Here is a 23,714-nt window from a genome sequence, read left to right as displayed (position 1 = left end):
AGCTTTTTGATATTACAATAACACTATCATGGGTTGTTTTCTACATTGTCTCACCACATTATTGTTTCTTCACAATAACACCCATTTACCAATGCTGCTTGACTTGTAGGAAATGGGGAAACGGGCTATCCGATACAAAGACACATGTTTAGACTGAAGCCTTAGTCAACTGGACAGTTAGCTTACTGTGATTGCTTACTGTGATTGACAGTTAGCTTACTGTGATTGCTGCTGGTTAAATGTTCAGCAGAAACAATGCTGCTGAGCCTGGCCCTGGAGTGGTGGTCTAAATGGCCGTGTTGCTGAGGTAACGGTCCTGCTGCAGGATCACTTCATGTAAACCGGGCTTCGTGGATTAATGGGAATCTGGATTTATTTTCTGATGTCGTAAGGACATTAGGGCTATTGCGCACATTGCTGGATCAGTGCTCTGGTAAGCAGTGGTTTTGAGGCGAGCATGACAATCCACTATTCTCTATTTTGGTCAGTGATTCTGAGCGAATATGGGAAAATCTGTTTTTCTTTTTGTTTTAAAACTCATTGCAACATTCAGTCAAATCCATTTAATCTGCTGAGTAAAGCTAGCTTATAATGTCAATGTTATAAAGGGCCACTGTGCTCCAGTTACATAAGTGTTCTGGTGACTATTTAGCTTTACAAGAATCAGATTGACTTTATTTGCCAAGTACATTTGCACATACCTGGAATTTGACTTTGTGAATAGGTGATGCCAGCCATAGACAATATGCAGACACAAAGCCAGCATAAATAATATAAATACAGTAAACGTAAAGCTGATTTACAGTGAGGATACAATTTACAGACATACACTGACTATACCAAACATTCGGAACACCATCCTAATATTGAGTTGCACCCCCCCCCCTATTTTTGCCCTCAGAACAGCCTCAGTTCGTTGGGGCTTGGACTCTACAAGGTATGCTGGCCAGTGGCGGGCAGTGCTTTTAAAAATGAATGAATTAGCATGACTGTCATTCATATTCCATTCACCCAGCTCAATGTAACCTTGATCGGTTTAGGCTACTACATGATACTCACGTTTTCCTGTGCCCATCACGAGGTTACTATAACCCTATAAAAATAAAAACAATTCAACAGAATGGGTGGAATGAACACACCCCTGATCACACGCAAACACAGTTCACTTTCATAGCAGAAATATAAAAACAGCATGATCACTTTGCTTCTTGCATATATAATTCCTTCTTGCAACTATCTACACGTTAGAGGTCGACCGGTTAATCGGAATGGCCGATTAATTAGGGTCGATTTCAAGTTTTCATAACAATCGGAAATTGGTATTTTTGGGCGCCGATTTTCAGATAAAAAATAAAAATAAATTATTTTGTATTTATTTAACTAGGCAAGTCAGTTAAGAACACATTCTTATTTTCAATGACGGCCTAGGAACGGTGGGTTAACTGCCTCGTTCAGGGGCAGAAAGACAGATTTCCACCTTGTCAGCTCGGGTGATCTAAATTTGCAACCTTACAGTTAACTAGTCCAACGCAATAACGACCTGCCTCTCTCTCGTTGCACTCCACAAGGAGACTGCCTGTTACGCAAATGCAGTAAGCCAAGGTAAGTTGATAGCTAGCATTAAACTTATCTTATAAAAAACAATCAATCATAATCACTAGTTAACTACACATGGTTGATGATATTACTAGATATTATCTAGCGTGTCCTGTGTTGCATATAATCTGACTGAGCATACAAATATCTTAAGTATCTGACTGAGCAGTGGTAGGCAGAAGCAGGCACGTAAACATTCATTCAAACAGCACTTTCGTGTGTTTTGCCAGTAGCTCTTCGTTGTGCGTCAAGCATTCGCTGTTTATGACTTCAAACCTATCAACTCCCGAGATGAGGCTGGTGTGACGGAAGTGAAATGGCTGGCTAGTTAGCGAGTGCTAATAGCGTTTACAACTTCACTTGCTCTGAGCCTTGGGGTGGTTGTCTCCCTTGCTCTGCATGGGTAACGCTGCTTCGATGTGGTGGCTGTTGTCGTTGTGTTGCTGGTTCAAGTCCGGGGTGGAGCGAGGAGAGGGATGGAAGCTATACTGTTACACTGGCAATACTAAAGTGTCTATAAGAACATCCAATAGTCAAAGGTTAATGAAATACAAATGGTATAGAGGGAAATAGTCCTATAATAACTACAACCTAAACTTCTTACCTGGGAATATTGAAGACTCATGTTAAAAGGAACCACCAGCTTTCATATGTTCTCATTTTCTGAGCAAGGAACTGAAACGTTAACTTTCTTACATAGCACATATTGCACTTTTATGTTCTTCTCCAACACTTTATTTTTGCATTATTTAAACCAAATTGAACATGTTTCATTATCTACTTGCGGCTAAATTGATTTTATTGATGTATTATATTAAGTTAAAATAAGTGTTAATTCACTATTGTTGTAATTGTCATTATTACAAATACATTTAAAAAAAAAAAAATTAATCGGCCGATTAATCGGTATCGGCTTTTTTGGTCCTCCAATAATCGGTATCGGCGTTGAAAAATCATAATTGATCGATCTCTACTACACGCTCTCCTCCTCTCACTTTTTCTCTTCACTTGTAGACTTCAGTGTATAACACATCCGCTGTCAGTGACCAGGTGAAAAAACCTTTCAAAGACAAACCTTCATATCATGACTGCTAACCGCTACGCACAGCTTGTTTATTGTCACCTCATAGTCAACATAGCTACTAGAACTAACACTTTAGTAAACCCACTACAATCATGCAATACAGTCAGCAAGCAGTTTAGCAGTTACAACAGCGGGCCCAGATGGTAATACATTATTAAAATCAAAAGCTTACCATGACTTGGAAGAGATTCAGTGTTGGATAGGTATAGTCAGTTAGCTAACATAACATACCACTCTCTGTCTTGAGCCAGGTGTTTGAGTAGGCTAAACTAACTAGCTGCATTCAGTTAGCTAAGTGAAAGTTACAAAAATAAAATACAACCAAATATAGCTAGCTCACTCTCTCTCCCACTGTCTCGCTTGTCCTTAATTTGGGAAGAAATTCATTTGTTCAAAACTGTTATGCTTTCTGTACTAGATTCATTCTCAGAACCTTTGATTGGGTGGACAACATGTCAGTTCATGTTGCAAGAGCTCTGATAGGTTGGAGGACATCCTCCGGAAGTTATAATAATTACTTTGTAAGTCAATGGAAGGGGGTGAGAACCAAGAGACTTCTAGGTTTTATATTGAAGTCAATGTACCCAGAGGAGGACGAAAGCTAGCTGTCCTCCAGCTACACCATGGTGCTACCCTACAGAGTGCTGTTGAGGCTACTGCAGACCTTCACTGCAAAATGGTGTGTGTAAGTATATATATATATATAGATAACATTTTTAATGTTTCACTATTTTTTTATGAAATTCACTGAGGAGAATGGTCCTCCTCTGAGGAGCCTCCACTGATGCTGGCCCATGTTGACTCCAATACTTTCCACATTTGTGTCAAGTTGGCTGGATGTCCTTTAGGTGGTGGACCATTCTTGATACACACAGGAAGCTGTTGAGCGTGAAAAACCCAGGAGCGTTGCAGTTCTTGTCACACACCGGTGAGCCTGGCACCTACGACCATACCCCATTAAAAGGCACTTCAATATTTTGTCTTGCCCATTCACCCTGTGAATGGTACACATACCCGATCCATGTCTGTCTCGAGGCTTAAAAATCCTTCTTTAACCTGTCTCTTTCCCTTCATCTACACTGATTTGAAGTGGATTTAACAAGTGACATCAATAAGGGATCATAGCTTTCACCTGGTCAGTCTGTGGAAAGAGCAGGTGTTTAGTATACACTTACCGGGCCAGTTTATTAGGTACACCCATCTAGTACTGGGAGATGCTCTATTGTGTTGAGGTCTGGGGACTGCACAGAATTTAAAGTTAACTGAACTCGCTGTCATGTTCCATTGCCAATGTTGTTCCACTCAATTGTCCAGTGTCGCTGACCGTGTGCCCACTGGAGCTGCTTCTTCTTGTTTTTAGCTGAAAGGAGTGGAACCCGATGTGGTTGTCTGCTGCGATAGCACATCCGTGACAAGGATGTCGTTCTGCACACCACTGTTGGACTGCGCCGTTATTTGTCTGTTTTTAGCCCGCTTGTTAGCTTGCACGATTCTTGCCATTCTCCTTCAACCTTTTTTCCCACAGGGCTGCCGCTGATTGGATGTTCTTTGCTTGTCGCACCATTCTCTGTAAACCCTAGACACTGTCGTGCGTGAAAAGCCCAGGAGGGTGGCCGTTTATGAGATAATGGATCCGGTGCGCCTGGCACCAACGACTTTAGCACGCTCAAAGTCGCTTAGATCACTTATTTTGCCCATTATAAAGTTAAATCGAATAGTGGCTGCATGCCTGTCTGCCTGCTTTATATTGCAAGATACGGCCACGTAACTCACTGTCTGTAGGAGCGATCCATTTTCGCTAATGGGGTGTACCTAATAAACTGTCCAGTGATTGGATACCCACAATATAAATGCAGAGGAAGGGATGCTGCTGTTATAAATGTATACAGTGTTGTGCAGAGGTTTTATATGTCCCTTTCAAATGGCAGTGGCTTCATTTGAATTCATTTAAGTTGCACTAAGTCATTGCTACATTTTAAGAAGAAAATACAACTCCAATGTTGTTTCTTTGGGGAGGGGAGGGGAGGGGGGCGTTTCTCTGTGACTGCATGAGCAGCGAACCTGTCAAACACATGGTGGCATTGACAGGCACCCTGCAGCCCTCCTAGTGTTTTACTACCTGGCATGGTGGCTGGCTCTGCCTGAAAAAGGTCAGCCCTGGCATTGGGTACAGTACTGACTAGCATAAATGGGCCTCAGTCCTTGCCACACTGACTCCACCAACCCTGGTTTACCTCTTGCTTGTAATCATGGGAAAACAGCCCGTCTAAAATGGTCACATCTCTAAGGTCTCTTATTCCTAGAATAGCACAGGAATAAGAGAATGAGCACATTCTCCTCGTTTGTGGATATCTAGGCCAATTGTCAGTCCTGGCTGTGAATAGAGCTGCTGATTAGCTGTGTGGCTTAAATGAGGCCACTTCTATGATGTGTCTGCTTTGCCATAGTTAATTATCACTATGACATTGACAGACATGCCAGTGGCCAGAGCTTTTTCCTACTGTATGGCTCACAGAAATGTCTTACGGCTAATGATGAGTACATTATAAGATGGGCTACTGGGACTTGTGTTGTTAGAATGTCTTCAGTTTGAGTGAACCTCTGCCAGGCCAAGAGTAGCCTCTGCTTAGTATCAATTAGACAGGTCTGTATGTCTCCTTTGACACAAATGTGAAGCTTTCACTCAGTTTGTCTTGTAGTGATCCTATCTTTCTGGGTGTTTGGCGTCAGTCCAGGGCTGTATTTGTAATCACAGCAGGAGGTAGAGAGATGGTGGTGGCCCACCCTCCAGGTTAACGGTCCAATCATTAATCTTTCAGAGCTCCTGATGAAGTTCACACAGGCTGGTTTTTGTACCTGAACATCAACATTCTCAGCTTTAAGTGGATAAGGAAGCAAAAAAAATGGGCCACTCCCTCCCCTTTTGAGTTTACATTCAAGACTTGTGTCTGTGGGGCCAGCACAGAAAAGGGACAGCGCTCTTGTGCACCATGAGTGAGCTCTGTGTATTCTGTCACCTGTCCTCCCAGGTGGTTAACTTGGGAAAATGGTGCAGTGGGAGTGTTCCTGGAGAGCTGGCAGGGGATCAGAGCAGCAGGCCAGGGCCCTGCCAGCTGCAGTCAGAGGGAGCACAGGGACAAACACATCATTAATCTCTCAAATGAGCAGACCCAGTTCAAGTTACACCAGCATAGGGGTAAATGGTTGGGCAGTAGCCTACTTGGCACGATTTCAACTCTCAACCTTGAAATACTTTCAGATCTAACAGAACATGGACAGTCCTTTACATTATTTTAAGTGCAGTCGGCCTACTACATCCAGGTTTGAAAGTACTGGTGTCACCCCAGGCTGTTTTCCATATCCAGGTATTTTCTTAAAGGTAATGGTAGAAAGGCAGAAATGTTTGAGCTTTTGTCCCTCGCTCCAGGCTTCCCTCTTCGCTCTAATCCTCACTTGTGCTCTGTTTCGCCCCTCTGGTCCCCTTGGTCTTAGCTCCACTCCCAGGTCCTACTCAAAGGGCCTTCTGTGCTGCTGGCTGGCAAGCCAAGTGTTTATGGAATGTCTCAGCTGCTTGTGGGGTGTAGGGGGAACACCGCTAATGAAATGTAAAGTGCTGTATGAGCTTACCTCTCCACAAACAACCTGACCCCTGGGGCTTGTTAGACAATAATTAGTTTTTGGCTATTGCTTCTGGCAGACCATACCCAGCTCCACGAGGGGGCAAAAGGGGGCCTAACCCCCTCAATTGAAACTTGTGCTCCCTCAGTTTTACAACAAGCTCGTTGATTTTGTCCATCCACACCAGACGCAATCAGGACATGCAGGTTGAAATATCAAAACTAACTCTGAACCTCTAATGTTTTCTGTAGTTGCAGATCAGACCTGCACAATGATCAGGAGGAAAACTGTTTCAGTTCAGCAATATTCTTGGTATGTCTGGTGTGGACTGGTCACTTGAGGTCATGCCACAGCTTCTCAAATTGGGTTGAGGTCAGCACTGACTGGGCCACTCCAGAAGGATCATTTTTCTTCTGTTCAAGCCATTCTGTTGTTGATTTACTTCTGCCTTTTGGGTTGTTGCCCTGTTGCATCACCTAACTTCTGTTGAGCTTCAATTGGCGTACAGACAGCCTTACATTCTCCTGCAAAATGTCTTGATAAACTTGGGAATTCATTTTTATGTTGATGATGGCAAGCTGTCCAGGCCCTGAGGCAGCAAAGCAGCCACAAAAACCATGATGCTCCCTCCACCATAGTTTACAGTTGGGCTGAGGTTTTGATGTTGGTGTGCTGTACCTTTTTTTTTCTCCATACTTAGTGTTGTGTGTTCCTTCCAAACAACACAACTTTAGTTTAATCGGTCTGCATAATATTTTGCCAGTAGCGCTGTGGGACATCCAGGTGCTCTTTTGTGAACTTCAGACATGCAGCAATGTTTTTTTTGGATAGCAGGGGCGTCTTCCATTGTGTCCTCCCATGAACACCCTTCTTGTTTGGTGTTTTACATATTGTGGACTCATCAACAGAGATGTTAGCATCTTCCAGAGATTTCTGTAAGTATTTAGCTGACACTAGGATCCTTCTTAACCTCAATGAGCATTCTGCGCTGTGCTCTTGCAGTCATCTTTGCAGGATGGCCGCTCCTAGAGAGAGTAGCAACAGTGCTGAAATTTCTCCATTAATAGACAATTTGTATTACCGTGGACTGACTAGAGCTACAGTTGAAGTCGGAAGTTTACATACACTTAGGTTGGAGTCAAGTAAACTTGTTTTTAAACCACTCCACAAATTTCTTGTTAACAAACTATAGTTCTGGCAAGTCGGTTAGGATATCTACTTTGTGCATAACACCACATTTTTCCAACAATTGTTTACAGACAGATTTTTTCACTTATAATTCACTGTATCAAAATTCCAGTGAGTAAGAAGTTTACATACACTAAGTTGACTTTGCCTTTAAACAGCTTGGAAAATTCCAGAAAATTACGTCATGGATTTAGAAGCTTCTCACAGGCTAATTGACATAATTTGAGTCAATTGGAGGTGTACCTGTGGATGTAGTTCAAGGCCTGCCTTTAAATTCAGTTTGACATCATGGGAAAATCAAAAGAAATCAGCCAAGAACTCAGAAAAACAAATTGTAGACCTCCACAAGTCTGGTTCATCCTTGGGAGAAATTTCCAAATGCTTGAAGGTACCACATTCATCTGTACAAACAATAGTACGCAAGTATAAACACCACGGGACCACGCAGCCGTCATAGCGCTCAGGAAGGAGACGCGTTCTGTCTCCTAGAGATGAACGTACTTTGGTGTGAAAAGTGCAACTCAATCCCAGATCAACAGCAAAGGACCTTGTGAAAATGCTGGAGGAAACCGGTACAAAAGTGTCTATATCCACAGTAAAACAAGTCCAATATCGACATAACCTGAAAGGCCGCTCAGCAAGGAAGAAGCCGCTGCTCCAAAACCGCCATAAAAAAGCCAGACTACGGTTTGCAACTGCACATGGGGACAAAGATCGTACTTTTTGGAGAAATGTCCTCTGGTCTGATGAAACAAGAATATAACTGTTTGGCCATAATGACCATTTATGTTTGGAGGAAAAAGGGGGAGATTTGCAAGCTGAAGAACACCATCCCAACCATGAAGCACAGGGGTGGCAGTATCATGTTGTGGGGGTGCTTTTCTGCAGGAGGGTATGTTGCACTTCACAAAATAGATGGCATCATGAGGGACAATTATGTGGATATATTGAAGCGACATCTCAAGACATCAGTCAGGAAGTTAAAGCTTGGTTGCAAATGGGTCATCCAAATGGACAATGACCCCAAGCATACTTCCAAAGTTGTGGCAAAATGGCTTAAGGACAACAAAGTCAAGGTATTGGAGTGGCCATCACAAAGCCCTGACCTCAATCCCATAGAAAATGTGTGGGCAGAACTGAAAAGGTCTGTGCGAGCAAGAAGGCCTACAAACCTGACTCCGTTACACCAGCTCTGTCAGGAGGAATGGGCCAAAATTCACCCAACTTATTGTGGGATGCTTGTGGAAGCTACCTGAAACGTTTGACCCAAGTTAAACAATTTCAAGGCAATGCTACCAAATACTAATTGAGTGTATGTAAACTTCTGACCCACTGGGAATGTGATGAAATAAATAAAAGCTGAAATGAATCATTCTCTCTACTATTATTCTGACATTTCACATTCTTAAAATAAAGTGGTGATCCTAAGACAGGGAATTTTTACTAGGAATCAATGTCAAGAATTGTGAAACTGAGTTTAAATGTATTTGGCTATGGTGTATGTAAACTTCCCACTTCAACTGTACTTTTGTAACCCTTTCCAGCTTTATGCAAGGCAACTATTCTTAATCTTAGGTCTTCTGAGATCTCTTTTGTTCAAGGCATGGTTCATATCAGGAAATGCTTCTTGTGAATAGCAAACTCAAATTTTGTGTGTGTTTTTTATGGGGCCAGGGCAACTTTAACCAAAATCTCCAATCTCGTCTCATTGATTCGACTCCAGGTTAGTTGACTGCAGACTCTAATTAGCTTTTGAAGAAGTCATTAGCCAAGGGGTTCACATACTTTTTACAACCTACACTGTGAATGTCTTTAAATTATGTATTCAATATAGACAAGAAAAATACAATTATTTATGTTATTAGTTTAAGCATACTGTGTTTGTCTAGTCTTGTGATTTAGATAAAATGTATGCAGAAATCCCAAGGGTTCACATACTTTTTCATGCCACCATAAATGTACTTCAATGTGTCTGTCGTATTTCAAGACATGGCATACGAGGGTCCAGTGAGATACTTGATGGGTTGGGCAATACTTTTATCATCCATCTTGAAAAAAAAGTATACTTAACTGGAAATCATCCATCGTCAACACAATGGAAAGGTCAAATGCTTTATTAACTAATGTTGAAAGTGCGTGGGTGACTTGTGGCGGAGAGTGATGCGGGCGCTGGAGATGGGGGGGGGGGGGGTGTGAGTAGGTGGGTCTGGGCAAGGGGTGATATTGTGGATTTTTGTTTTATGTTGTCGTTTGTATGTGTAGGTTTTGTTTTAAAACAAAAAAAAAAGAACATCTAAATGATTGAGTGACAGGTTGGTGCAAAATCTCTATCTGCGCTGTGTCGGCACAGTGGACAGAGCCTGCTGCGGTGTTGGGTTTCCATCTGTAGTAGGCTAATTGAATAACGTGATACGCCTGTAATATTTTGATTTTATAAGGGCTTGATCAAGTTTACCATTGAAGCTGCTTCACTCAACTCTTTCAAGCCCCACACCACTACAGAGTTTAGTTATCTTCTTAGCTAGCTGTAAAAGCGTTAGTGTTATTAGTCTGAGCCTATTTAGCTAGCTCGAAACAGCTAATCTGCAACTGCCACAATGGATATCAGAAACAAAGTCGGAGAGCGGTGAGCAGCAGCACCATCAAATTACTGAGGCCACGCGCCAAGCCGAGCAGCGACGATGCCGCCAAGCTCCAGCAGAGATTTGTATATAATGACAAGATACCTATGTCGATGAGGGGTATTGACGTCAACCGCCTGTTTTCAATGGAGAGATGCTATGCTACTAGCCACGTCATCAATATGCATAGCCATCTCGGGACAACTCCAATATAAAGTGTTTTTTCTCAAAGTTGTTGGGATGTCACGTGTCCTTATATCAGTACATTCGTAACAACCTAAGCATTATGAAACTTGTATTCGATCAAATACACCTCACGTAGCAAATAAACCATTACATTTTTTGTTGACCTATTTCGACACTCATACAAAAACTCCCCCGTTTGGTAAGTGAAAGAAACAACTCCACCTGCCGGAGAAGATAGATTTTTGTCCCAGTTGTCCATCTCGCTTCGCCTCTTCCTCTCTGGCTCAAGCTAGCGCCGTATGCAGAGCCTTCCACCTCTTCCACAAGCACCGCCAGGATAAGGAACTTGCCACGGTGTTGAGCAGCATACCCCGCAATGCCACATAGACATCATACGATATTCCAAATGAAATCATAGGGCTCATGAGTGAAATAGTCACTGAGGAAGCCACATCCGAGAACCAACTTTTTCACTTTGACAAACGTGTTCAGTCAGCACAGAAGAAGCATGCTACCCCTGAGGAAAGCTCAACTAATCCAACTGGCATTTGAGGGAGATCTTTCAAGAAGATTTCTGAAACGGTAAAAAAAACACAATTAGGTGGGGGGTTTTTTCGATTAAAATCTTGCTTTAGTTTTTAGGGCCCTGTCCATGGTGCTGATAGAGCGCAGAGGAGATATCGCGCCAACCTGTTACTTCTTGATCAAAATAATGTTATATTTTATGTTCATTGTGGTATAACGTGATATATATATATATAAGCAGAATTCAATATAATTCCAATGCAAGAACCCAAATGATGCCCCCGGGTATAGCTTTAAATCAGTATGTTATATCATAGAAATAGATACATTCTATTATGGTTTTCGTGGTTCCTCTTGCGACGAGCAATCCCAGATCCGGGAGCGTAATCATAGCTTCAAACGAATTAGCATAACGCAGCGGACATAAATACCCCTAGTAACTTTTCCTATTCATGAAAATCGCAAATTAAATGAAATAAATATATTCAAACACAAGCTTAGCCTTTTGTTAACAACACTGTCATCTCAGATTTTCAAAATATGCGTTACAGCCAACGCTAGACAAGAATTTGTGTAAGTTTATCATGGCATAATGCTATGCTAGCTCTGCTGGCAACAGGCAACATTTTCACGAAAATAAGAAAAGCAACCAAATTAAATAATTTACCTTTGAAGAACTTCGGATGCTTTCACTCAAGAGACTCCCAGTTAGATAGCAAATGTTCCTTTTTTCCCAAAATATTATTTTTGTTGGCGAAATAGCTCCCGTTTGTTCATCATGCTTGGCTGAGAAATCGACCGGAAAATGCTACCATTACAACGCCAAACTTTTTTCAGAATTAACTCCATAATATCGACAGAAACACGGCAAACGTTGTTTAGGATCCATCCTCAAGGTGTTATTAACATATATATTCGATAATATATCCGTCGAGGCAATTGGTTTCTCATAAAAAGCGATTGGAAAAATGGCTACCTCAGTATTTTACGCAAGATTTTCTGCGGGAGACACCATGTGACCACTTGCTAAATATGCTAAATACGGCTATTCTTCAATGGAAATGCGTAAAAAGACGTCACAATGCTGTAGACAACTTGGGGAATACGTGGAAAACGTAAGCTCATTCGTAGCTCATTCACAGCCATATAAGGAGTCATTGGCATGAGGCGGTTTCAAAAACTGTGGCACTTCCTGGTTGGATTTTTATCTGGGTTTCGCCTGTAACATCAGTTCTGTGGCACTCACAGACTATCTTTGCAGTTTTGGAAACGTCAGAGTGTCTTCTTTCCAAAGCTGTCAATTATATGCATAGTCGAGCTTGTTTAAAACGGGAACGTTTTTCATCCAAAAATTTAAATAGTGCCCCCTAAATCCAAGAGGTTAATGGAACTGTACGTATTGGAAAACCTGTTGATGGTAGGCCAGCATTGATTATCTGGGTCAATTGATTAGCACCGAGTGGCATGATTTTCCACGTTTGACCTAATTATTTGTCAAGACAGCTAGCTGTACATGACTGCATCTCATTTGCCTATGCTTGGATCTCCATTCACCTTTTGTGTAGTGTTTGTTTACTGTTAATGTTACTGGCCTACATAGATTGTGTCATGCCTTTATCGATCTGATATTTTGTTTACTAGTCCTGCTGCTTGGCAACGCTGTTTTTGTTCTGTTCACATTCACAGTTGTCAGTATTGTAAGTCAAGCTGCTGTTCAGTATTTTTGTTTGCATGCATGAATAACTAAGCGACTACTTTCAGCATTTAGTTAGCATTAGCATTAGGATAAGTCTCTAAACCTGGCCAGGCCTTCAGTGTGTTTCACTGATTTTATTAAGAGGTTGCCGAGGGTGGAAGGTAGCCTAGCGGTTAAGAGTGTTGGGCCAGTAACCGAAAGGTCGCTGGTTCAAATCCCCCCCAAAATGTTTATGTCCCCTTGAGCAAGGCACTTAACCCTAATTGCTCCTGTAAGGCGCTATGGGTAACTGCTAAAATGACAAAAATGTAAAAATGTCTCATGGGTGCATCATCTGTATAGGTTGAACCCTCATTGTCAAGCATATAATAGAGAAAATAACTAGGTGTGTGTGTATCCACAGTGTTTTTGTTGTGGTCCATTTTGAAAAGAGAAATTGGGACACAGGTGTTCATGTCTGAATAATTTATCCCTAATAAATCAGCAAAAAAGAAACGTCCCTTTTTCAGGACCTTGTCTTTCAAAGATAATTAGTAAAAATCCAAATAGCTTCACAGATCTTCATTGTAAAGGGTTTAAACACTGTTTCCCATGCTTGTTCAATGAACCATAAACAATTAATGAACATGCACCTGTGGAACGGTCGTTAAGACACTAACAGCTTACAGACGGTAGGCAATTAAGGTCACAGTTATGAGAACTTAGGACACTAAAGAGGCCTTTCTATTGACTCTGAAAAACACCAAAAGAAAGATGCCCAGGGTCCCTGCTCATCTGCGTGAATGTGCCTTAGGCATGCTGCAAGGAGGCATGAGGACTGCAGATGTGGCCAGGGCAATAAATTGCAATGTCCGTACTGTGAGAAGCATAAGACCGCTCTACAGAATAGACAGCTGATCATCCGCGCAGTGGCAGACCACGTGTAACAACATCTGCACAGGATCGGTACATCTGAACATCACACCTGCGGGACAGGTACAGGATGGCAACAACAACTGCCCGAGTTACACCAGGAATGCACAATCCCTCCATCAGTGCTCAGACTGGCCGCAATAGGCTGAGAGGCTGGACTGAGGGCTTGTAAGGCAGGTCCTCACCAGACATCACCGGCAACAACGTCGCCTATGGGCACAAACCCACCCTCGCTGGACCAGACAGGACTGGCAAAGGGTGCTCTTCACTGACGAGTCACGGTTTTGTCTCACCCGGGGTGATGGTCGGATTTGCGTTTATCGTCGAAGGAATGAGCGTTACACTGAGGCCTGTACTCTGGGGCAGGATCGATTTGGAGGTGGAGGGTCCGTCATGGTCTGGGGCGGTGTGTCACAGCATCATCAGACTGAGCTTGTTGTCATTGCAGGCAATCTCAACGCTGTGCGTTACAGGGAAGACATCCTCCTCCCTCATGTGGTACCCTTCCTGCAGGCTCATCCTGACATGATCCTCCAGCATGATACTGCCACCAGTCATACTGCTCGTTCTGTGCGTGATTTCCTGCAAGACAGGAATGTCAGTGTTCTGCCATGGCCAGCGACGAGCCCGAATCTCAATCCCATTGAGCACGTCTGGGACCTGTTGGATCAGAGGGTGAGGGCTAGGTCCATTCCCCCCAGAAATGTCTGGGAACTTGCAAATGCCTTGGTGGAAAAGTGGGTTTAACATCTCACAGCAAGAACTGGCAAATCTGGTGCAGTCCATGAGGAGGAGATTTACTGCAGTACTTAATGCAGCTGGTGGCCACACCAGATCCTGAATGTTACTTTTGATTTTGACCCCCCCTTTGTTCAGGGACACATTATTCTATTTCTGTTAGTCACATGTCTGTGGAACTTGTTCAGTTTAGGTCTCTGTTGTTGAATCTTGTTTTGTTCGTACACAATATTACACAATATTTACACAAGTTTGCTGAAAATAAACGCAGTTGACAGTGAGAGGACGTTTCTTTTTTTGCAGAGTTTATTAGGGGAAAACACATTTGTGCCTTCTTTTTTAGCTAGTATCACACCTTGTGTGTGTGTGTGTGTGTGTGTGTGTGTGTGTGTGTGTGTGTGTGTGTGTGTGTGTGTGTGTGTGTGTGTGTGTGTGTGTGTGTGTGTGTGTGTGTGTGTGTGTGTGTGTGTGTGTGTGTGTGTGTGTGTGTGTGTGTGTGTGTGTGTGTGTGTGTGTGTGTGTGTGTGTGTGTGTGTGTGTGTGTGTGTGTGTGTGTGTGTGTGCGTCCTGTAGGTCACAGATTGGAACAATTATTGCGCCTTGATATTCTGTTACACAGAGCATTACTGTGACCATCCTGAGCTATTTCAACACACTGATTAGTAGGTGTGCTGGTCTGGGCTGCTGAGTTCTGACCTACACTGTTCAATGGCTGGTGCTAATTTTAGGCTGTCCCATAACAGATCTGAGCAGAGCGCAGGTGGGCCTCACTACTCCTACTGGGCCTGTGGTCGACCTCCCTCCCATTTCAACAAAGTACTTCAGATGTGCCAGAATGTGCTGGTATTTGGTTGGCTCACGCTCTGCTGATCTCCAAAACACCCAGTCAGCTTCTTCCAGGGCCGGTGTGCCCCCGCCCTTTCGCAAATGCCACATTTTCAGGCCTGGTTCTTTTCAACCTGATGGGTAACGCTCAATCAGAGAGAAACCAGATGTGCTGATGTGACGTGACTGCAGTACTGAAAGGTCTACCCAGCCCAGTCTTTCCTGGGTTAGCTGTGAGGGACGTAAACATTCCTTTGCAGTATTGCAACTGTTTGTAGGCTGAGGATTCGTAAATTGGATTGTTATTGATAAACCAGTACACCCTTATAGTTTTCTATGTCTTTTTATATTTAGCGAGTAGAGCTCCAATAGTCATACCCGTTTTGATGGTAAAAGCCATTATCACACCCGTATCCTCCATGTTAGCTGACAGCTGTCTCCCCAGTGACCACACAATCAGGATGATAAATCCATTAGTGGAGGCAGAAAGTGGCCAAACCTCTTAACAACATCACACATTTGCATCGTCACTGTTTTTATATATATATATATATATATAAGTGCCATATCTCCTCTAATCTATAAACGTGCCGTCTGAGGCGACAGAGAGACTCATTGTGATACATGCAATACTGAAGTTATAAATCCTGGACCATAATGTCTCAAATAATCCGTCTTAAAGGGAATACTGTATTAGCCCTGTCTGTGGAGAATTGATGAACATTTGTGGCTCATTTTTGACTTTGTGGACCCGTTTTGTTCATTGCGTCCCATCACGGTTAGTGTGAGATGGGTCAAGCAGGGTCTCTACAGGCTGCCACTCTGGTCACTCTCTGGACCATTTCCCCCCTTAAGTTATTTTGAGAACTGCCGACCAGTTCATCTTTCTTTCCATAGAAATATTTAGTGTCCTCTAGCCAATGCAGTGAAGTGTGACAGTGCTTTGATGCATGCATCACACAGAGACTCTAAAAGCAACACCATTCAGCATCAACACAATCAAGTTCTCCGTCTTAATCCAAAGGAGAAAGACAATGGCCTGGAAACTATCCTTCAAGACAAGTTTTTTTTTTTTTTAGGAGTGCATTCATATGTAAAGGATATCCTGTATTCCACTGAAACGGACTGTGTGAACCCTGCCCTGTAAGCAAGGTCACATCTGTTGTGATCAGATTGTAATTGTCACATGCACCGAATACACAGGTGTAGACCTTACAGTGTAATGCTTCCTTACAAACCCTTAACCAACAATGCAGTTTTAAGAAAAATTGTGTTTAGTAAAAAATAACAAATAATTAAAGAGCAGCAGTAAAATAACAGTAGTGAGGCTATATACAGGCTGTACCAGTACAGAGTCAATGAGCGGGGAGCACAGGTTAGTTGAGGTAATATGTACATGTAGGTAGAGTTGTGATGTTGAATTGCTGTGTTTACAATTCTGTGGATGTATCTTGGTAACACGTCATTCCACCTCTGGATCATAGTCCGTTCATCTAAACTCAGCAACAACAAAAAACATCCCTTTTTCAGAACCCTGTCTTTCAAAGATAATTCGTAAAAAATCAAAATAACTTCACAGATCTTAATTTGTAAAGGGTTTAAACACTTTTTTCCCATGCTTGTTCAATGAACCATAAACAATTAATGAACATGCACCTGTGGAACGGTCGTTAAGACACTAACAGCTTACAGACGGTAGGCAATTAAGGTCACAGTTATGAGAACTTAGGACACTAAAAAGGCCTTTCTACTGACTCTGAAAAACACCAATTGAAAGGTGCCCAGGGTCCCGGGTCATCTGTGTGAATGAGCCTTAGGCATGCTGCAATGAGGCATGAGGACTGCAGATGTGGCCAGGGCAATAAATTGCAATATCCGTACTGTGAGATGCCTAAGACCGCGCTACAGGGAGAAAGGACGGACAGCTGATCGTCCGTACAGTGGCAGACCACGTGTAACAACACCTGCACATAATCGGTACATCTGAACATCACACCTGCGGGACAGATACAGGATGGCAACAACAACTGCCTGAGTTACACCAGGAATGCACAATCCCTCCATCAGTGCTCAGACTGGCCGCAATCGGCTGAGGGAGGCTGGACTGAGGGCTTGAAGACCTGTTGTAAGGCAGGTCCTCACCACACATCACTGGCAACAACATTGCCTATGGGCACAAACCCACAGTTCCTGGCCCAGACAGGACTGGCAAAAAGTGCTCTTCACTGATGAGTCACGGTTTTGTCTCACCAGGGGTTTATCGTCGAAGGAATGAGCGTTACACCGAGGACTGTACTCTGGAGCGGGATTGAGGTGGAGGGTCCGTCATGGTCTGGGGCGATGTGTCACAGCATCATCGGAGTGAGCTTGTTGTCATTGCAGGCAATCTCAACGCTGTGCGTTACAGGGAAGACATTCTCCTCCCTCATGTTTTACCCTTCTTGCAGGCTCATCCTGACATGACCCTCCAGCATGACAATGCCACCACACACAGAACGAGCAGTATGGCTGATTTCCTGCAAGACAGGAATGTTCTGCCATGGCCAGCGAAGAGCCCGGATCTCAATCCAATTGAGCACGTCTGGGACCTGTTGGATCGGAGGGTGAGGGCTAGGGCCATTCCCCACCACAGAAATGTCTGGGAACTTGTAGGCGCCTTGGTGGAAGAGTGGGGTAACATCTCACAGCAAGAACTGGCAAATCTGGTGCAGTCCATGAGGAAGAGATGCACTGCAGTTCTTAATGCAGCTGGTGGCCACACCAGATCCTGACTGTTACTTTTGATTTTGACCCTCCACTTGTTCAGGGACACATTATTCCATTTCTGTTAGTCACATGTCTGTGGAACTTGTTCAGTTGTCTCAGTTGTTGAATCTTGTTATGTTCATTCAAATATTTACACATGTTAAGACATTTACACATTTACACCTAAACGCAGTTAACAGTGAGAGGACATTTTATTTTTTTGCCGAGTTTATTTAGACTAAGTGTACAAAACATTAGGTCCACCTTCCTAATATTGAATTGCACCCCTGTTTGCCCACAGAACAGCCTCAATTCATTGGGGCATGGACTCTACAAGGTGTCAAGCATTCCACAGGGATGCTGGCCCATGTTGACTCCAATGCTTCCCACAGTTTTGTCAAGTTGGCTGGATGTCCTTTGGATGGTGAACCATTCTTGATACACGCGGGAAACTGTTGAGTGTGAAAAACCCAGCAGCGTTGCAGTTCTTGACACACTCAAACCGATGCACCTGGCACCTACTACCATACCCCGTTAAAAGGCACTTAAAAATGTTGTCTTGCCCATTCACCCTCTGAATGGCACACATAAACAATCCATGTTTCAATTGTCTCAAGGCTTAAAAATCCTTCTTTATTGGATTTAACAAGTGACATCAATAAGGGATCAAAGCTTTCATCTGGATTCACATGGTCAGTCTACAGTGTCTTCACAAAGTATTCATACCCTTTGACTTATTCCACATTTGGTTGTGTTAGAGCCTGAATTCAAAATTGATTAAATAGATTTTTCTCACCAATCTACACACAATACCCCACAATGACAAAGTGAAGACATGTTTTAAACATTTTTATTAATTGATTGAAAATGTAAATCTCATTTACATAACTATTCACACCCCTGAGTCAATACATGTTAGAATCACCTTTGGCAGAGATTACAGCTGTGAGTCTTTCTGGGTATGACTCGAAGAGCTTTCCACACTTGGATTGTACAATATTTGCTCATTTTATCATTTAAAAAATTCTTCAAGCTCTGTCATTGGTTGTCTAGACAACCATTTTCAGGTCTTGCCATTAGATTTTCAAGTAGATTTAAGTCAACTTCAACTCGGCCACTTGATAAGCAACTCCAGTGTATATTTGGCCGTGTTTTAGGCTATTGTCCTGCTGAAAGGTGAATTCATCTCACACTGTCTGGTGGAAAGTGTACTGAACCATGTTTTCCTCTAGGATTTTTCCCATGCTAAGCTCAATTCTATTTATTTCTATCCTGAAAAACTCCCCAGTCCTTATCGATTACAAGCATACCCAAAACATGATGCAGCCACCACTATGTTTGACAATATGGAGAGTGGTACTCAGTAATGTGTTGTATTGGATTTGCCCCAAACATAACACTTTGTATTCAGGACAAAAAGTGAATTGCTTTCCCACATTTTCTGCAGTATTACTTTAGTGCCTTGTTAATATTTTTTTAGTCTGTACAGGCTTCATTCTTTTCACTCTGTCAATTAGGCTAGTATTGTGGAGTAATTACAATGTTGATCCATCCTCAGTTTTCTCCAATCACAGCCATTAAACTCTGTAACTGTTTTAAAGTCCCCATTGGCCTCATGGTGAAATACCTCAGCGGTTTCCTTCCTCTCCGGCAACTGAGTTAGGAGGGACACCTGTATCTTTGTAGTGACTGGGTGTGTTGATACACCGTCCAAAGTATTGTTAGTAACTTCATTATGCTCAAAGGGATATTCAATGTCTGCTTATTTTTTTTAAATGTATTTTTTACCCATCTACCAATAGATGCCCTTCTTTAAGAGTCATTGGAAAACCTCCCTGGTCTTTGTGGTTGAATCTGTGTTTGAAGTTGATTGCTTGGCTGAGGGACCTTACAATTATCTATATGTGTGGGTTACAGAGATGAGGTAGTCATTCAAAAATCATGTTAAACACTATTATTGCAAACAGAGTGAGTCCATGCAGCATTTTATGTGACATGTGAAATTTGTTAAGCAAATTTTTACACCTGAACATATGTAGGCTAACCATAACCAAGGGGTTGAATTTTTATTGAATGCTTGTTGACTCAAGACATTTCAGCATTTTTTAAATGTATTTATAAACATTTCTAACAACATAATTCCACTTTGACATTATGGGGTATTGTGTGTAGGCCAGTGACAAAACAATCTCAATTTAATAGATTTAAAATTCAGGCTGTAACACAACAAAATGTAGATAAAGTCCATACCATCTGAAGGCATTGTATGTCATGGAAAGAGTAGGTGTTCCTAATGTTTTGTACATTCAGTGTACATATGGAGTAGGTATATGTGTATATATCCTTGATGCAGGGTTAGGGCCAATTCCAGTCAATTCCAGAAATACACAATTATTTTCAATTAGGAAGAATTTGAATCGGAGTTAGGTTAACTTTTTGATTTGACTGGAATATAAATGGAATTGACCCCAACCCTGCTGTCATTGTTCTCCACAAAACAGAGGTTTTCAGAGGTTTTCCGATTTTGTTTTATCTACAGGGACCGAGTGCATGGTGGCCGTGCCAAGGTTATTCTCTCTAGACAGGGATTTGAGAGCGTTTAACCTGTTATGTATAGCAGGTAGCCATAGCTATGTTTAGTGGCTCCCTCTGTAATTACAAACTTGTGCACTAAACAAACACCATTTCCAGATACAGGAAAAGATCTTCTAAGCCTGATGAACTTTGTGCTGATCTTTTGTGTTTAGTAAACCAGAGGCAAATTCGATAATGCTGAAAGAATCTAAATTCTGCAGCATTCTCTACTAAAAGTCCAGATAAATGTTTTCCTCTGTTCCTCAGCTGCTACAGTACCCTCAGAAAGTATTCACACCCCTTCACATTTTGTTGTGATACAGCCTGAATTGCACGATTTATAACCCTTTTGAGGTTAGTTGAAGGGAGACTGTCAGATTCCCTCTACCACCATCCACCCACAGTGTTTGAGAGTAAAGCCATCTTCTCAATGACTCTGTTACTGCACAGTGGAAACAGGAAAATTGCATTTGCTCTTTGTTTGTCCCACAGAGCTGTAGCTAAGCTTCTTTGGTAAATGTTTTAAAGTGATTTAACCTGTGAAAAAGTAAAAGCATTAGACAACTTACAGGGTTGGTTCAGGGACAGCCATCCTAGAGTTGATTATATTATATTTAATATGAATCTAAATGTGTGTGTGTGTGGGAGGAGGGGGGTGTTTGTGTGAACATTTGACCTTGTGCAGAATGTCTGTTTCCGCTTTGAAGTTGATGAATTGCTCAACATTCCGGACAGACCTGCCTGGACATTTCCTTAGCAACAGGCCTTGTAGTCCGAGAACTAAGCTTGATTGAGGATCTAGCCTATTGTGAAATCCTCTTCACTCAATGTTAGGATGTTTGCCTGCTTTTTCACGCTACCATGGAAAACTAATCTGCATTTTCTTTTAAAGTATGGCTATTCCAGGGCCATGTACATAACTGTCTCTGTGTAATTCCATAAAAAAATAACAATATTGTATTTCAGATTAGTTCATAAGTAAGAAATAACATTTTTAAGACATGTTTTATGGATGATAACATTGGATGGTCTATTATCATGATCGAGTCATATTGACAAAGTTGTTGTGAAGGTGGGGGGGGGTATGGCTGTCATAAAAATGTTTGGCGTTTTTGACAAATCAACTGTACTATTTGTTCGGCTCTGGTCTGGTCCCGTCTTGATAACTGTCTGGTAATATGGTCTAGTGCAGCAAAGAAAGACCTAGCAAAGCTGCTGCAGCTGGCTCAAAATAGAGTAGTACGCCTTGCCCTGAAATGCACATACAGAACAAACATCGACCACGTGCATGCCAGTCTTTCCTGCTTGGGGGTTGATGAAGAGAGTAACTGCTTCTCTTGTCGTTTTTATGAGAAGTATTACTGTGATGAAAATTCCCGTTTTGTCTGCAAAATCAAATAACATTCAGCTCAGACACCCAAACATACCCCACAAGACATGCCACCAGGGGTCTCTTCACAGTCCCCAAGTCCAAAATGAATTCACAGCAACGCACAGTATTATACAGAGCCATGATCGCGTGGAACTCCCTTCCAATACTCAAGAAAACAGCAAAATGACCTTTAAAAGACGGATTGAACAACATCTCATGGAACGGCGAGGACCGTGAGGAGGCACACACAGACACTCTAACAAGCACATCATTTTGTTGTATTGTTTATATATGGTTGTATTTTAAATCTGTGTGACTGTCCTTGTCTATCGGTGTTTTGTTACTTGTCATGTTTGGTGTTCTTTGTGGACCACAGGAAGAGTAGCTTCTGCAACCGCTAATGGGGATCCAAATAAACCGATAAATATGCCAATTTTACTGAAATGTATTTTTGTCTGAATGATGGGTTAGTATGTGTCCATTGACAGTGATTTCCAGGCCTCTGTATCTGTGTGAGAGGAAGTGTTTTTCACCCATTGTCACTGCTGTTGTATAATCTGACAAACACACACACAGTTTGGCCTTTCACATTGGCTTCCCCTATATTCCCCTGGCCTGTCATGCCCTGCAGTGGCCTGCTCCTCCAGAGTAAACACAGTGGTTTCTCTCTGCAGGGCGCAGTGTGTTTGTTCAGGCTGTCATTGTATCTGGGTGTCACATTGTCAGCCTGACTCGGCCAGGCCCCAGACACTTCACACGGCTGGGTTTGTTCTGCCCGCCATGCTTCCGGATTCCTTTTTCCTGTTTTCTAGCAGAGGTGAGCTAGTTATCTCTGTGTATCCTCTTCTGAAAATACAGTAGGTTCTGTCAGTGTCCTGCTTTTTCAACACTGAGGACTTTACAGACAAACAAACCACAGCTTGTATCTCCCACACAGAAACTGCCAAAGATGATATACACTGTTGGTGAGTCCAGGTATGAATAACAGGGATTGAGCACTACTTTATGCAATTCTAGATGAGTAATCTACACAACAGCAGCTATAACACCAAAATAGACCACTGTGTTGCATTGTGTCTGCATACACTTCCTCCCAGAATGTCCACTTCTGCTGTGATTATGAATAAGAGGGGGTGTTTCTGGTCGGTTGCCAACACTTACGAACCAAAAAGAATAGGAAGAGCTAAGATTAGTCCTCCCTCTGTCTGCTCTACAAACGGAGAGGTCTACTGTAGCCTTAGCCACTTCCCTACACCTTGGATGTATTCACTCAGAAGGAACTAGAAACACCACACAGCCACAATTAGACATGGTGGAGAAGGAAGGAGAGGAGAAGAGATAATAACGGGCGGACAAAGTCCCATTGACCCAATTATCTGTTCCACAGGTTACTGGTTTGATTCTGATCACTGAGTGATCAATAAGAAGGAATTCCTCTTAGAGTATTTTTTTTTGTTGTTGCAATCCATTGAGTTGATATGTAAATAAAGAATGACTATGGTTAAGCCCCTGTCCAGTTGAACTACTGGCATGTCTGTACAGTTACAGTAGTTTGTGTAGCCTACTCGGAGTAGAGGGATTGACATGAATGATTATCCCGAACCACACAAGTGAGTCAGTATTTTCGCTGCAGTTCTCCTGGTTTATCCTCTGCTGTGGAACTGACTGTGTGTCTGGCACAGTCTCTGTGGTAGATTTGGCAGAGCTGCACACTGCCTGCTGAAGGTCAGAGGGGATTTAAAGCACAGAGACATGGACTATATTGGAATGGAGCGTATTGGAATAGAGCACGTTAGAGGTTGAATGATACAGCTGTGTTTTCAGCCTGTGGGCCTTTTTATAAATATATTGAATATACAGTTTGCTATACAGATGAATAACTTTTTTAAGCCCTTGTGTTTGTATGATGTGAAACCTATTTTGGTTATTTTTGTGTCTGCATGATGTTCTCTTCTCAACAAAGGATTATGACTAGAATGTTTGAGAGGGTGATAAATGGTCAACCCATCCTAACTTCCTTCCACTGTCTGTTTA

General features: G+C 42.4%; 1 protein-coding gene across 1 annotated transcript in view; it reads left to right on the top strand.

The window, feature by feature from the left end:
• Nucleotides 1–23,714, top strand: part of LOC139389874 (breakpoint cluster region protein-like) — a 47,631-nt gene that overhangs the window by 3,234 nt on the left and 20,683 nt on the right. The window lies entirely within an intron of this gene.

Source organism: Oncorhynchus clarkii, chromosome 30, assembly GCF_045791955.1.
Source record: "Oncorhynchus clarkii lewisi isolate Uvic-CL-2024 chromosome 30, UVic_Ocla_1.0, whole genome shotgun sequence".
Classification (NCBI taxonomy): Eukaryota; Metazoa; Chordata; class Actinopteri; order Salmoniformes; family Salmonidae; genus Oncorhynchus; species Oncorhynchus clarkii.
The sequence above is the reverse complement of the archived record's forward strand: the minus strand, read 5'-3'. Positions and strand labels throughout refer to the sequence as shown.